The sequence below is a fragment of the Canis aureus genome, chromosome 5, assembly GCF_053574225.1.
Source record: "Canis aureus isolate CA01 chromosome 5, VMU_Caureus_v.1.0, whole genome shotgun sequence".
Taxonomy (NCBI): Eukaryota; Metazoa; Chordata; class Mammalia; order Carnivora; family Canidae; genus Canis; species Canis aureus.
The window spans coordinates 60,148,966-60,163,038 of NC_135615.1; the positions used below are offsets into that span (position 1 = coordinate 60,148,966).

A 14,073-nucleotide genomic window follows, 5' to 3' on the forward strand; every position below is an offset into this window, starting at 1 on the left:
GGAGTTAAAGGGAGTGGACTCCATAAAGAGTCCTAGATACAGGGTTTTGCTTGATTTGCACACAGTACCTCTGGGACAGGAGATGCTGAAAGCATGGGCCACCTCTGGGAGAAGTCAGGTGTCTGGAAGAAAGGGTAGGGGACTTTTGGGCCTTTTGATGCTTGAGTCATATGAACGTGTTATTTTAAAAACATTATAACATACGGTATTTTACCCACAGCTGGAGCCAAGAATTCCCCTTGGTAAAAGACCAATTGATCAGTTTCTTTTCCTCAGAAGTCCTGGGCAGGAGTCCAGGCTACAAGGATGTCCCCAGAGGGAGACCCTCTTGGCCGGGTTCCTCCCAGCCCCATGTCACGCTCCTGCTCACAGAGTGGGGTGAGCCTCACTGATTCTCAGGGCCCAGCCTGCTAGGCCTATGCCCCACCCCAGGGCACCCAGCCCTCAGGGGTTCACCCCACAGTCATTGCTGAGGCTCACCTCAGCTGAGCTGGTGTGTGCCCACGAGCCTCACCAAGGCAGGAGTTGGAGTGTATTGGTTTTGCCAGGCTTCCGAACACCCCATCTGACTGGGGGAGCCTTATTAATGGGCTCTACTACCCAAGAAGCAGCGAGGGTGCTTCCTGGCAGGCTGCTGTCTCCCTGGCTGCTGTTTATGTTCAGCTCCTGGGGCTGTGGAGGACAGTGACTGTGGGTGCCCCTGGCTGGGGTATTGGTGGTTAGCAGCTGTGCCTGCTAAGGAGAGGGCAGCGTGCCCCTCTGCCAGTGCAGCAGGTCCGGGGGACCTGGCACAGGAGTGGGAGAGATCATGGGATCAAGATTACAAAGCAAAACAAACCAAATAAAACCCAGAAATGTGTATCCCTGCAGCATAGCCTTATAAAATGTCATTGTCACCATCATTACCATCTCTGGCATCACATCAGCTATGTTTTTGAGTGATATGCTTTTTGTATTATCTCATTTGATCCTTTTTCTTCCTTTTTTGTTTTTTATTTCCAGTGGATACTTTTTTTTAAAGATTTTATTTATTTATTTATTCATGAGAAGAACACACAGAGAGGAAGAGAGGCAGAGACACAGGCAGAGGGAGAAGCAGGCTCCATGCAGGGAGCCCAACGTGGGACTGGATCCCGGGTCTCCAGGATCATGCCCTGGGCTGAAGGCATGCTAAACCGCTGAGCCACCCAGGCTGTCCCCAGTGGATACTATATTGATTTAATGGATCACCAACTTCGACTCCCTACCTACCTACAATTGGAATTTCATCTTATTTCCATGCTGAGTGGTGAAACAATGACACAGCTATAATCAGAATAAGCTACTTCAAGAAGAGAAGCCAACACAGCTAATTTTGTTTTAACAGGCAAAATATAAATATATGCACTCTATAATGCACAATGGTTTAGTCACTAAGAAATTCAAATGGGTTCCTGAAGAATATAGGCAAATCCAGGGTGCAGTCAAGAGGAGCTGAGATGCTGTGTGCCTGTTTAAGGGTTCCTGGTGCTGCATCTCTTGGCCACTAGCTGAATGTTGACATGGGGGAAGATTTTAGCTAATGCCAAGGAGAGATGCAGCAAGCGCTAAGTTGACTTAGGGGCTGTGCACAGGAACCAAAAGGCAGGAAAGTACTAACCACTGCTGAGAGCATCCACCCCAGGAAGGACTTTACTTTCCAAGAGCTCTAGACTCGCACCACCCCCAGTGCTCACATGGCTGACTTTATCCTCTGTATTCCATTTGACACAGCAAATGGCAATGTCTCCACCACCTATGATGGTGATGCAGTCCCAGGCAGTGGCTTTCACCACCTCATCCATGAGGGCTTTGGTTCCTCGGGCAAGAGCTTCCCATTCAGATACGCCCACAGGTCCATTCCACATGATCTGCTTAGCCCAAGCAACTGCCTCAGCATACTTCTTGCTGCTCTCAGGACCACAGTCCAAGCCCATCCAGCCAGCAGGTATGCCAGAGGCCACAGTGGCTTGGCCAGTCCTGGCATGCTCATCAAACTTTTCAGCAGTGACAAAGTCAACTGGCAAGATAATTTTCACACCATTCTTCTCAGCTTTGGACATCAGGTCTTTGATGATCTTGGCTCCCACTTCATCAAACAGAGAAGTGTCAATCTCCATGTTGTTGAGCACCTTCAGGAAGGTAAAAGCCATCACCAATAATCATCTCACTGACTTTGTCCAGCATATTATTGATCAGCTGGATCTTGTCTGCAACTTTAGCCCCACCCACGATGGCCAGGAAGGGTCACTCTGGGCATTCCAAAAGTAGTTCAGCTCCTTCTTCATCAAGAAACCTCCAGCCTTCTGTGGCAGATTGACTCCCACCATGTGGGCTCACTGAGCAGTGCCAAAAGCATCATTGATATAGACATCTCCTAGCTCGGAAGGCTTCTATTTTGGCTGACTCAGCTTTAACCTTGAATACCTTGAATACTTGTCAGGAATGGGGACACCATTAGGCCGGCCCAGATGGCCCAGATGTTCATAAGAACAACCGACTTGGCTCCATTGTCCAAGCAGATTTTGATACTTGGGATGGCAGCCTTGATTCTCTATTAGTTACCTGGTTGTTCTTCATAGGAACATTGAAGTCCAGTCTCATGACGACCCGCTTGCCCTTCACGTCGAGCTTGTCCAGAGTCAGTTTGTTAGAAAGCGACAACTTGGCAATACAAGGCCGAGAGCTCAAACAGCGGAGAAGAAAGCAGCCTGCATGTGCTCCAGCTGCATGCAGAATCTTCCCTTTTTTGTTGTGGTAAAATACACATACCTTAAAAGTTATTATTTTAAAGTGTTCAGTCACCAACATTCAGTACATTTGCAATGTCCTGCAATCATCAAATTCCAGGACATTGGCATCATACACATGGAGCACACCTCCTTCACTCTCCCACCCCCTCCATCCTTGCAACCAGAGATCTGCTTTCTGTTGTTGGTTGTTTTGAAAAAAGATTTTATTTATTCATTCACGAGAGACACAGAGACACAGGCAGAAGCATAGGCAGAGGGAGAAGCAGGCTCCGTGCAGGGAGCCCGATGCGGAACTCGATCCTGGGACCCCAGGATCATGTCCTGAGTTGAAAGCAGATGCTCAACCACTGAGCCACCCAGGTGCCCCTCCTTTCTGTTTCTACAGATTTGCCTCTTCTGGACATTTTATGCAAATGGGAGTCCTGCAATATGATGATTGTATCGGTGCCAAAGCCAGCTTTTGTGCCTGGCTTTTTGCACGTAGCATAAGGCTTTCTTGATCCCTATGGTAGCAGGCATCGATGCTCATGCTCCGTTATGTGGCTGGATGGTATCCCACCGGACGGCTAGACCATGTTTTGTTCGGCCCTCACCCTTCACGGCCTCTTGGCTTGTTTCCTATCTCATTCAACCCACACCCACTCCCTAAAGGGCCTCAATCCACCCTGCTTCACATGTTACAAAATGAAGCAGAGAAGTTAACATGCTCCTGGTCACATGGGGAAGTAAAGTCAGGATTTGAACTCAGAGTTAGACTCCAGGGTGGGTAGGTCAGCCAATGGGATGCGCTCTCTTTGTTCCTTGATGCCCAGAATCTGAGCAAAAGGGAATCAGATGACAAGGACATTCAGAGAATGGCAGCTCCCACACCTCTCACCCTGGAGGTGTGGCTCCTGGGAGAGGGGCTCCCCAGGGCCGGGAAGTGTGCAGGGTCACCTGGCCTGTCCTTTCTGCTTTGTCATGCTAACCTGCAGAGCCACATCACGGAGAAGGATGCAAACCTCATGTCGAATTTTTAAAAATAGACTTGTTAGAACAGTTTTGATTTACTGGGAAATTGAGTAATAGTACAGAGAGTTCCTGAATGGCACCCGCTTTCCCCTCATACTTTTTTACAATTAATGACACAATGAATTTATCAGCTCAAGTCCAGACCTAGCCAGATAACGTTAGCTTTCACCTCATATCCTTTTCCTGTTCCAGGATCCCATCAAGAACATCACACTGAAAAAAAAAAAAGAACATCACACTGTGGGGCACCTGGGTGGCTCAGCGGTTGAGCGTCTGCCTTCAGCTCAGGTCATGATCCAGAGGTCCTGGGATCGAGTCCCACATCTACTCCCTGCAGGGAGCCTGCTTTTCCCTCTGCCTGTGTCTCTGCTCCTCTCTGTGTCTCTCGTGAATGAATAAATAAAATATTTAAAAAAAACAAAACAAAACATCACATTGCATTTGCTTGTCATGTCTCAGGCTCCTGTTGGCTGTGACAGTTTCTCAGATGCCCCTTTTGAAGCTCTCGGCAGCTTCGAGGAGCTCCGGTCAGGGATATTGCAGGGTGCCCCTGTGCTGGGATCTCCCTGAACATTTCCTCATGAGTAAATTATGGAGCAATGGGTTGTCGGGACGTCACGGAGGTAGAGTGCCCTTTCATTGCTTCTCAAGGGTGCGTGCAACGGACGGGACTCGTGCCTGTGGCTGCTGACCCTGACCCTCTCCGGCTGGGGTGGTACTCGCCAGGCTTCTCCACCCTAAAGTGACTCTCCTCCTTTCTGTGCCGTACACTGTGAATGGAGTCACGAAGGCAGCCCAGACTGATGCTCTCCCTTCCTTCAGGGCAGAGCACCTGCCTCATTTATTTGGAATTCTGCATGGGAGTTCTCTCTTCTGCCTCATTCACTAATTTATTCCATCGTTTGTTTATACCTGTGTGGACTCGCAGATACTTATTTCATACTTTGGGTAATAATCCAATACTACTTTATTTTTTGTTCTTTTTTTTTTTTTAAAGATTTTATTTATTTATTCATGAGACACAGGCAGAGGGAGAAGCAGACTCCCTGTGGGGAGCCCGATGTGGGGCTTGATCCCAGGACCCCGGCATCACACCTTGAGCCCAGGGCGGATGCTCAACTGCTGAGCCACCCAGGCGTCCCTATTTTTTGGTCTTGTTGCTAAAATTGCTCCATCTTTGGCCACTGGGATCTCTTTCAGTTGGCACCTGTGCCCCTTGAACAGACAGCCGTCAACATGGTGGGTTTTTAAAATAGTAATTAACTTTTATACAGTGTTATATTAGTTTCAGATGTACAATATAATGATTCAACGATTCTATATGTGAGTCAGTGCTCATCAGGATATGTGTGCTCTTAATTCCTTTCACCTAGTTCACCCTCCCTGCGCTGCCATAACCGTCAGTGTGCTCTCTATCGTTACGAGTCTGTTTCTTGGTTTGTCTCTTTTTCTGTTGTTCATTTGTTTTATTTCTTCAATCCCACATATGAGTGAAATCATATGCTATTTGACTTTCTCTGACTGACTTATTTCACTTACCATTATACTCTCAAGATCCACGCATGTTGTTGCCAATGGCAAGATTTCATTCTTCATTATGGCCAAGTAATATTCTATTATATACACACATAAAATAGAATATTACTATATATATATCACATCTTCTCTATCCATTCATCTATTGATGGACACTTGGGCTGCTTCTATATTTTGGCTATTGTAGATAATGCTGCAATATACATAGGGGTGCATATGTCTTTTCAAATTAGTGTTTTTGTATTCTTTGGGTAAATACCCAGCAGTGGAATTATTGGATCATACAGTAATTCTATTTTTAATTTTTTTTATAGTCTCCAGACTAACATTGTGGGGTTTTTTGAGTCCCACACGATTTTTTTTAGGACAAAATGAGCTTTCCACTTTGCTGTGATAGATTCAGGTCACTCAAACCAAGGCTGGGACTAGGGTGAGGCTAGGGATACATTCATCTTGGGCATAAAATCTAAGACGTCAGAAAAATTGGGTTGTAGAGATAAATACTTTAATGAAATAGTTTTAGAAGTCAGAATTAGGGGACACCTGGGTGGCTCAGTGGTTGTGTCTGCTTTTGGCTCAGGGCTTGATTCCAGTCCTGGGATCACATTGGAGTCCCACATTGGGCTCCCTGCAGGGAGCCTGGTTCTCCCTTTGCCTGTGTCTCTGCCTCTCTCTCTGTGTCTCTCATGAATAAATAAACAAAATCTTTTAAAATTAAAAAAAGAAAAAGAAAAGGAAGCACTTCCCAATGAGAACAAGCTACATGTGGGTCCAAGCGTGGGCTGCTCACTGGCGGTGTGACTTGGGTAAGTCACGTAACCCCTCAGAGCCTCCATTTCCTCCAAGGGTTGTCCTGAGAATTCAGGAGGTACTGCTTAGTGTGGGCCTGGCCCACAGTGGGCTCCAGGAGAGAAGAAAGCTGCTGCCCACCTATGCGCCCTGCTCCAGCCAGGCCTCGTCGAGGCGGGCAGCAGAGCGAGCCGCTCATCACTGGAAGGGGAGTGCCTGGCACACAGGAGGGCTTCAGTAAGTGTGGAGAGGAGGAATCTGAGAAGGAGTGGGGATTTTTGTTAAATATTGCTGCTGTCTCCCGGCTGGCTTTGGGGGGCTACAGGTGGTGGCCCTGGACATGGAGCCGTCTGCACAGGAAGGCCGTGGGGTCCAGCAGCCCCTCTGATGCCTACCTTGGAGCCTCCCAGGGGCCCATTCCCCACAAGCTCAGGGGTTCAGCAGTATTCTGACCAGACTTAGTACTGAGAAGAGGGGAGACAGATAGCTCCAGAGCACCCCTAAAAGAGACCCAGAGACAGAGAGACAGCCCAGGCTGTGGAAGAGCCAGAGTGGCCAGGCCGGCTGTGTTCCCGGAGGCCCAGATGCCAGAACACCAGGGGTCCAGGCTGGTTGGGTCCCTTCTCCCAGGACCCCATGAGACCACCTGAGGTTGCAGCGGGTGCCACCCTACTACAAACATTCCACTTACTGAGTCCTAGGCCTTCCGGAAACCCTCAACCAGGAGCAACCAGCAGAGGCCTGGGGAGCTCAGGGGAGGTGGAGGGGGCAGGGAGAACCTGGAGATGGCCTCGGCAACCAGGCTCAGAGCCCACCGCCTGCGGTGCAGAGGCCTGAAGATCTGGAGGCTGTGGGCAGAGCCGCCCCAAGAAGGCCCCTGCCCGGCCATATGCTGCCCCCTGGTGGCTGGTGACCACCGCGCCTCAGGCTTCCTGCCGCCCCAGTCCCAAGGGCAGAGCAGAGGGCCGGGCATGAGAGGTGACTCCACACACTTTCTGGTGTCACTGGGAACAGCACACACCTGCCCTGATAGAGCAATGCATGTGCAGATAACCTTGTGTTCATGTGTGCACAGACATGTCCACCTCGCAGGCACACAGCAGCCCCCCACGGCAACCCCGGCTACCGATGGGCCTCTGAGACCCCCTGCCCCCACCTGTCCACATACACCCACAGGAGCAGCCCAAAACAGACACGGGTCTTCTTTAAAAGACATTTGCATGGGCCATATGTTCACAAAATTTTGGGTATTGAGTGATCCCTGAACTCGATCATTCAAGAACTACTGTCATAATTTCTGTCTTCTCTGCGTGTGCTTTTATTTTTTTACACCATGAGGAAAATTTTTTAAGAGTTATTTATTTATTTGAGGGAGAGCGAGAGACAGAGCATGAGTGGAGGGGAGGTGGGCAGAGGGAGAGGAAGAAGCAGACTCCCCTGCTGAGCAGAGAACCTGACCCAGACCCTGGGATCACTACCTGAACCTAAGTCAGATGCTTAAGCTACTGAGCCACCCAGACGCCCCAGGAAATTCTTTATTTGACTATTTTAAATGCATTAAAACTGCATGTGCTTTGTTTTGTCTATTATTTACCTAACCTTTTAAACTGACTTGCTTTTTATTTTAATGCATTTTTAAAGGGACCTCTATATTCCCACTTTAAGTGGAAAAATACATGTATCTAAACCATTTAAAAATAACATGTTTATTAAAGCAAAGGGTCCCACCGTGGACCCTCTAGATCGGTTCTGCACGCCCCTCCCAGGTCGCTCTTGCCACCTTTGGAAAGCACTGCATTATTTTGAGCCTCATGTCCCCTCTGTGGTGGGCAGAGCAGGCTTTACATGTCCCAGGGGTCTGTGTTGTAGGGAGGAAGCAGGGGCTAAGAGCAGGGGTGCAACTTCCCCAGGGCCCCATGGCTGGGGCTCAAACCAGCTCTCCTGTCCCTAAAAACTCTGCCCTTCCCAGGGGCCAACTCCCCTGGCCTCACCACTATAAACAGCTCGCTGGCCAACCCCAGTAAGAACACCCCACTGCCTTCCCTCCTGTCACCCAGTCAGCCTTAACCTCGCTGACCCCACATCCCCTAATCCTGCCCTTTGTCATCAGCAATCTCCATGGTCCCCTTGCCCCCCTGCTTTGCTCCATCTTCTTGCTCTGACTCTGGATTTACAATTTCCTGGCAGGCTCTCAGTGGAGTTCCTCCTATACCCTTGTACTTGACTCATTTTCCCTCCATCCTTTTCCATTAAACTCCAACTCCTTCAAGAAAGAGCCTCCTCCCCCCACCCCTTCTTATGGCTCCTCCAATGACTCCCATCCCGCTTTGACTAAACCCACATTCTTTACAGTGGCCTATGAGGCCCTATGTGACCTTGCTCCACCCACTTCTGGACCTTACCACCCACCGTTACCCTTCAGCCACTTGCCACCCTCCAAGACATTGGCTATGCTGAGCTTCTTTCTACCTCAGGACTTTTGCACTTGCAGTTCTTTCTACTTGGAAGGCTCTTCCCCTAAATCTTTGCTTGGTTTGCTTCAGCTCCTCATTCAGGTGTCACCTCCTCAGAGGTGGTCTTCCCTGACCGCTGTCTAGCCACTTGCCTTGCCCCAAGCCCTCTGTTATCTAAAATGTCCCCTGTGTTTCTTCCCCCTAGTCCTTATCATTTTATGTCCACCTGTTCCCTTGCACAGTCTCTGTCATCCCACCAGGAGGTAAGCTCCCTGAGGGCAGAGAACACCTGGCATCCGATGGGTCCTCCGTACAGAATTGTCAAGTGTTGATAGCAGGTGCATGTGCCTGCCCGTGTGCTCTTCAGCCAGCTGTGGTGTGTGGACAGGGAACCACAGGCAGCTTCAGGCTCGGGCGTGGACGCATCCAATGGGCATCAGAGAATTTGCCCCTGTGGCTAGCCACTGGGACTGCTGTGATAAAGCTGCTCTTGGATGTCAGCAAATCGGAGACAATCTCCCTCACCCCACTCCCCAGGACCCCACTATCTCACCACTTCCAGCCTGACACCTTCCTTCGTACAAGCCTACCCGGCCCCGTCTCTGGGATGGGAGAACTTAATGAGCAAAGCCTTCCCTGGAGGCTCCCCCACATGCATTTGGTCCGAAGCACAGCTAGAGGTGCACCCTCTTCCCTGCCAGGAAGCAAGCTCCCATGGGCCAGCACGGCACACAGGGATAGGGAGCCGGACCTGTAATTTCCAACAGGCACCTTCTGTTACCAGGGTTCTACCAGAGAAACAGAACAAGGAGATTTGTTAACGTCAGTTTATTTCAAGGACTGGACTTATGTGATGTGATCTTAGAGGCTGGCCAGGCAAGTCTGAGGTTCTAGGGCAGGATGGAAACTCTGGAGAAGCTCCACTGCTGGCTGTGGGCTGGGCTACTTCTTCTTCAGGGATACCTCCGTTTTGCATTTCAGACCTTTCAGTGAATTGGATGAGGCCCTCTCTGCTTATAGAGGATAACTGCCTTTACTGAAGGGCTACTGATCGTAGATGTTAATCACCTCTGCAAAACACCTAGTTAATGATTGAATAATTTGGCCTAGCCACATTGACACGTCAAACTAACCGTCCTCATTAAGATCACCCTTTGTCCATGTGGTACCCGTGCATGTGTTCTTAGACCACAGCTCATCTTCGGATAAAGACAACAACAAAGTCACGCTTCTACTTAATGTGATGCCACTGTCCTGTGGTTTTAACAAAACAAAACAAAACAAAACAAAACAAAACAAAACAAAACAAAACACGCTGACCTTTTCCCCTGGAGAGGATGCTAAATCCTTGGGTGATGGTTCTTGCTGTCCAGTAACTAAAATCCCATGATATAAATAAAGTTAGATTTTATTAATTCATCTTATATTAGATGATAAGGAAGAGAAGAAAGCATATATAATATACACGTTTGCATGTGAATATACAAATATGTGCATAACAAAGTGAAGAATATTTGTGACAATTACAGCCTACATTTCTACAACTGGTCACATGGTTGGAATTGAGTATTTATAATTTCCTTCCTCCACTACCCATTCTATGTCTTCAGTAAGCTCCTCTCAGATGTTATAGTTCTGTACCTGGTGGAGTGACCCCAACCTTCATTCCGGAAGAGTCACGGCCATAAGTAGTCCGACCTGAATTGGGTTGTAACTTTCCATTGTCTTTAATCACGGGGAATAATACAGACAGACACCCTAACAGATCCCCTGTATTCCAGAAATCTTATCTTCACTGTATAGTGCAGCACAATTTCCTCTTGATAATCAGGATGGATCCACCCAGCCAACAGAACAACTCCCTTCTTTGTCTATTGATTCAGAAGCATGAGGACCCAGGCAGCCCGGGTGAGTCAGTGGTTTAGCGCTGCCTTCCACCCAGGGCGTGATCCTGGGGACCCAAGATCGAGTCCCACGTCAGGCTCCCTCCATGGGGCCTGCTTCTCCCTCTGCCTGTGTCTCTGCCTCTCTCTCTGTCTCTGTGTCTCTCATGAATAAATAAATAAAATCTTAAAAAAAAAAAAAAAAAAGCATGAGGACCCCAAAGTGGCCAGGTGGCCGTCTTAGCTTCCAGTTCAATGGAATCGTTGTGTCTCCTAGTGGAAGCATTACTCTCTCTTATGGGTTGAACTGTGTCCCCGAAAATTCATGTCCATTTAGAACCTTGGAATGTGAAAAGAGGTCTTTGCAGATGCAAATCAATGACTGACATCCTTAGAAGAAGGTCACAGAAAGACCCAGAGACACAGAAACAGAGGGAAGAAAGCAATATGAAGAAGGAGGCAGAAATTGAGAGTGACACAGCTATAACCCAAGGGGCATCAGAATTGCTGGCAATTCTTCTTCAGAAGCTAGGAGAAAGGCATGGAAGGGATCCCAGAAGGAAGCCATCTGCCAACACCTTGATTGCAGACTTCTAGCCACTGGAACTGTGAGGGAATCAAGTTCTGTTGTTTTAGGCTGCCCAGTTTATAGAATTTCTTATGGTAGTTCTAGGAAATGAATATACTCCCTTAGGAACTAAGGCCTCTAGAGCAGAGCATAAGATTGTGGAGAAGAGAAGCAAAAAAATTTTTGAAAGGATTAGTAGGGTAATAGTGAGTGGTACCACTCCCATTTCTACCCCTTGATCCCCAGACCTGTGAACCCTACCTATGGGAAAAATAGCGCCATAAGTCGGATTGATTAGAGCATATACAGCCTTCTGGAGAAACTTGGCCCAGCCCTGCAAAGTATTGCCACCTGAACATTCCGCATGGTTCAATCCTAGGCATGAGCCTTCCTAGGAAGAGGCTGCAGACCACATGCCCTTCCTTTAGGCCCATCAGCATTTTGAAGACCCCCGAAGTCCTGCAGTGGGGTCAACCTGTGGTTTTCAAATTTACTTGACCATGAGCTCTTTTTTGCAATGTTCTCCTATAGAACTAGGATTTAAGAACATGCAAATGTAAAAAGCTGCTGTGGTTTAAGCTGAAATAAGGAAAATTTTGTTTTGCTTTTAGGTATTGAATTGCTACTTAGTAATGGAGATCCAAACCAATAATTTTCCTAAGTATGGATAGTGGGATGTAGTACATCATCATACTACATTTAGTAACTGTTGTGGAAGCACTGACATTCCTGCCACGTCCCCCACCCGTCAGCTGTCTTAAGCCTTGTCTGTTGTCTAAAGATTCCCCCTGCTTTGTCCTGGTGCGGCTTGGGCCAATGTGAATCCTTGACAGCTGTCCTCGGGAGCATCTTACTGGAACTATTTTGGGCCCGTGGAATCTGGGGTTTCGTCATCACATGCTGACCTCACAGGGAGAGGGGCCTCGCTCCTTTAGAAACATGAGACGGGCACCGCCAGCTGTCTAGGAGCTCCAGGCACCTTGTCAGATGGTGATTGTTCCCCCTCTGAAAATCAATAGGCTTTTCTACCGGACTTTAAAAAGGCCTTAGTATGAAATTTTTTTTTTTTTTTTTTTTTAAGGCAGACTGCCTTTTTTAAGGCGCCTCATTTGGATGTGTCTGGAGGCTTAGAAGCTTGACTACCCTATGTTCTCCTACAGTGGACCTTGAGAGCATTTTTGGAGGTTCTAACACTCACTCATAAGCCCTTGACAAAGCACAGTCTTCTTTTATAGGGGAAGGCTGTCTTCTTCCACCTAGCACAGTGTGCAGCTTCAGGAGGGATGCGCATGGAGCTCTGAGGAAGGGGACACCTGCCAAGCCAGCCAATTCAGTGAATCAATCCTGGGGATCAGTGGGGTGACATGTTGCAGCCAGAGAGCCCTCACATCCTGAGCTCTTCATGATCCCTCTCATAAATCACCAAAACTAAATACCAAGCATGCCAAGAATCCAGCTTCATGGCAGGAGGGAGAAGTCTCACCTCTGAGAGAGACTTCTTTCACTGTGACCCTTCTCGTCATCCCCTCAGACACCTCCCATCATTTCAGACCCACTTTCTTGCTTGTAAAACCCTCAAACTTTGTCTCAAGTCCTTTCTCCCATTAGGCAAATACTGCCTTCATAACTTGTTGATAATCGCTGCCTTCTGGTAGCTCCTGAGCTCTGGAGGCATGGCATTATTTGAAACTCCATGCCATTTAATCCTGGCACAATTATCTTTGTTGGCCTTTTTTTTATTATTTAATTTTTGAGAGAGACAGAGGGTGAGCAAGCACACACGCGAGTAGGGGAGAGGCAGAGGGAGAGGGTGAGAATCTAAAGCAGACTCCACACCCAGCAGGCAGCCAATGTGGGGCTCGAATCCATGATTCTGAAATCATGACCTGAATGGAAATCAAGAGTCAGACTCTCAGTGGACTGAGCCACCCAGGTGCCCCTCTTTGGTTGGCTTTTTGAAGCACAACCATACATGAAATACCTTTATATTTATCCAGCATCTTGCCATGAATTATTTATTTAATGAAAGTTTGTTGAATGTAAATGATGGGGATGCCTGGGTGGCTCAGTGATTGAGCATCTGCCTTTGGCTCCGGTCGTGATCCCGGGGTCCTGGAATCAAGTCCCACATCGGGCTCCCAGCAGGGAACCTGCTTCTCCCTCTGCCTGTGTCTGCCTCTGTGTGTCTCTCATGAATAAATAAGATCTTTTAAAAAAATGTAAATGATGTTCTCAGTGATGATTAAATGATCACAACCATGATACGATAAGTGTGACGTACTCTGCTAAAAACACCTGCCCAGGCCTTCAGCATTCTGCCTGTAACACTATTTGTATGTGAAAAATACACAGAGCTGTGTTTTTAAGATTAGTCTCAAAATTAATACTGAGATTTAGGTCACCAAAGCAGGCTCAGCTTACAAAAGCCTGCTATATGAGCAGGTATAATTAGTACAGAATTGGCAATGACACTTTTTTTAAAGTAGGTTCCACACCCAGCGGAGGGCTCAAACTCACGACTCAGATCAAGTCGCATGTTCTTCTGACTGAGCCGGCCAGACCACCCCACTGTCCCTAACTTTAAACCCAGGGAATTCAAGTTTGATGGTCACTACATGAGCGGGTACCATTGGAATCAGGGGATGGGGGCAAACACAAGTACATTCTTAGTAAATTAAAACTTTCATGGCCTTACCATGTCATTCTTCATGAGTACTAATAGTTCATTTGCAAAAGAAGCAAAATGTTCACGTGACTCACAAGTCAGCAACCCAAATGTTGATCATTCAGTGACCACGGACAAGGAACGGACAGCTAAGAGGACAGGAGTCTCTGCCAGGATCATTCATAGTAAAACTTTATTGAACAGAAAACCTAGCAAAGGCTTTCACCTCTGCAAAGTTCCCCTTGGTTTGAAGTAAAGCACTGCATTTTAAAAAGCAATTATACATAAGTCTTTCCTAGAAAAGTCCTGCTAAAACATGTCTAGCAATTTCATTGATTATATAAAGTAGTACACTTAGTGTAATTTAAACATTCCAACAGGAATCAAATCGTACCAG

At 47.6% G+C, this 14,073-nt stretch overlaps 1 pseudogene; it reads right to left on the reverse strand.

Moving 5' to 3' along the window:
* Positions 1 to 1,281: 1,281 nt before the first annotated feature.
* LOC144313569 (phosphoglycerate kinase 1 pseudogene) lies at positions 1,282 to 3,777 on the reverse strand (annotated as a pseudogene).
* Between the last annotated feature and the right edge of the window lie 10,296 nt (positions 3,778 to 14,073).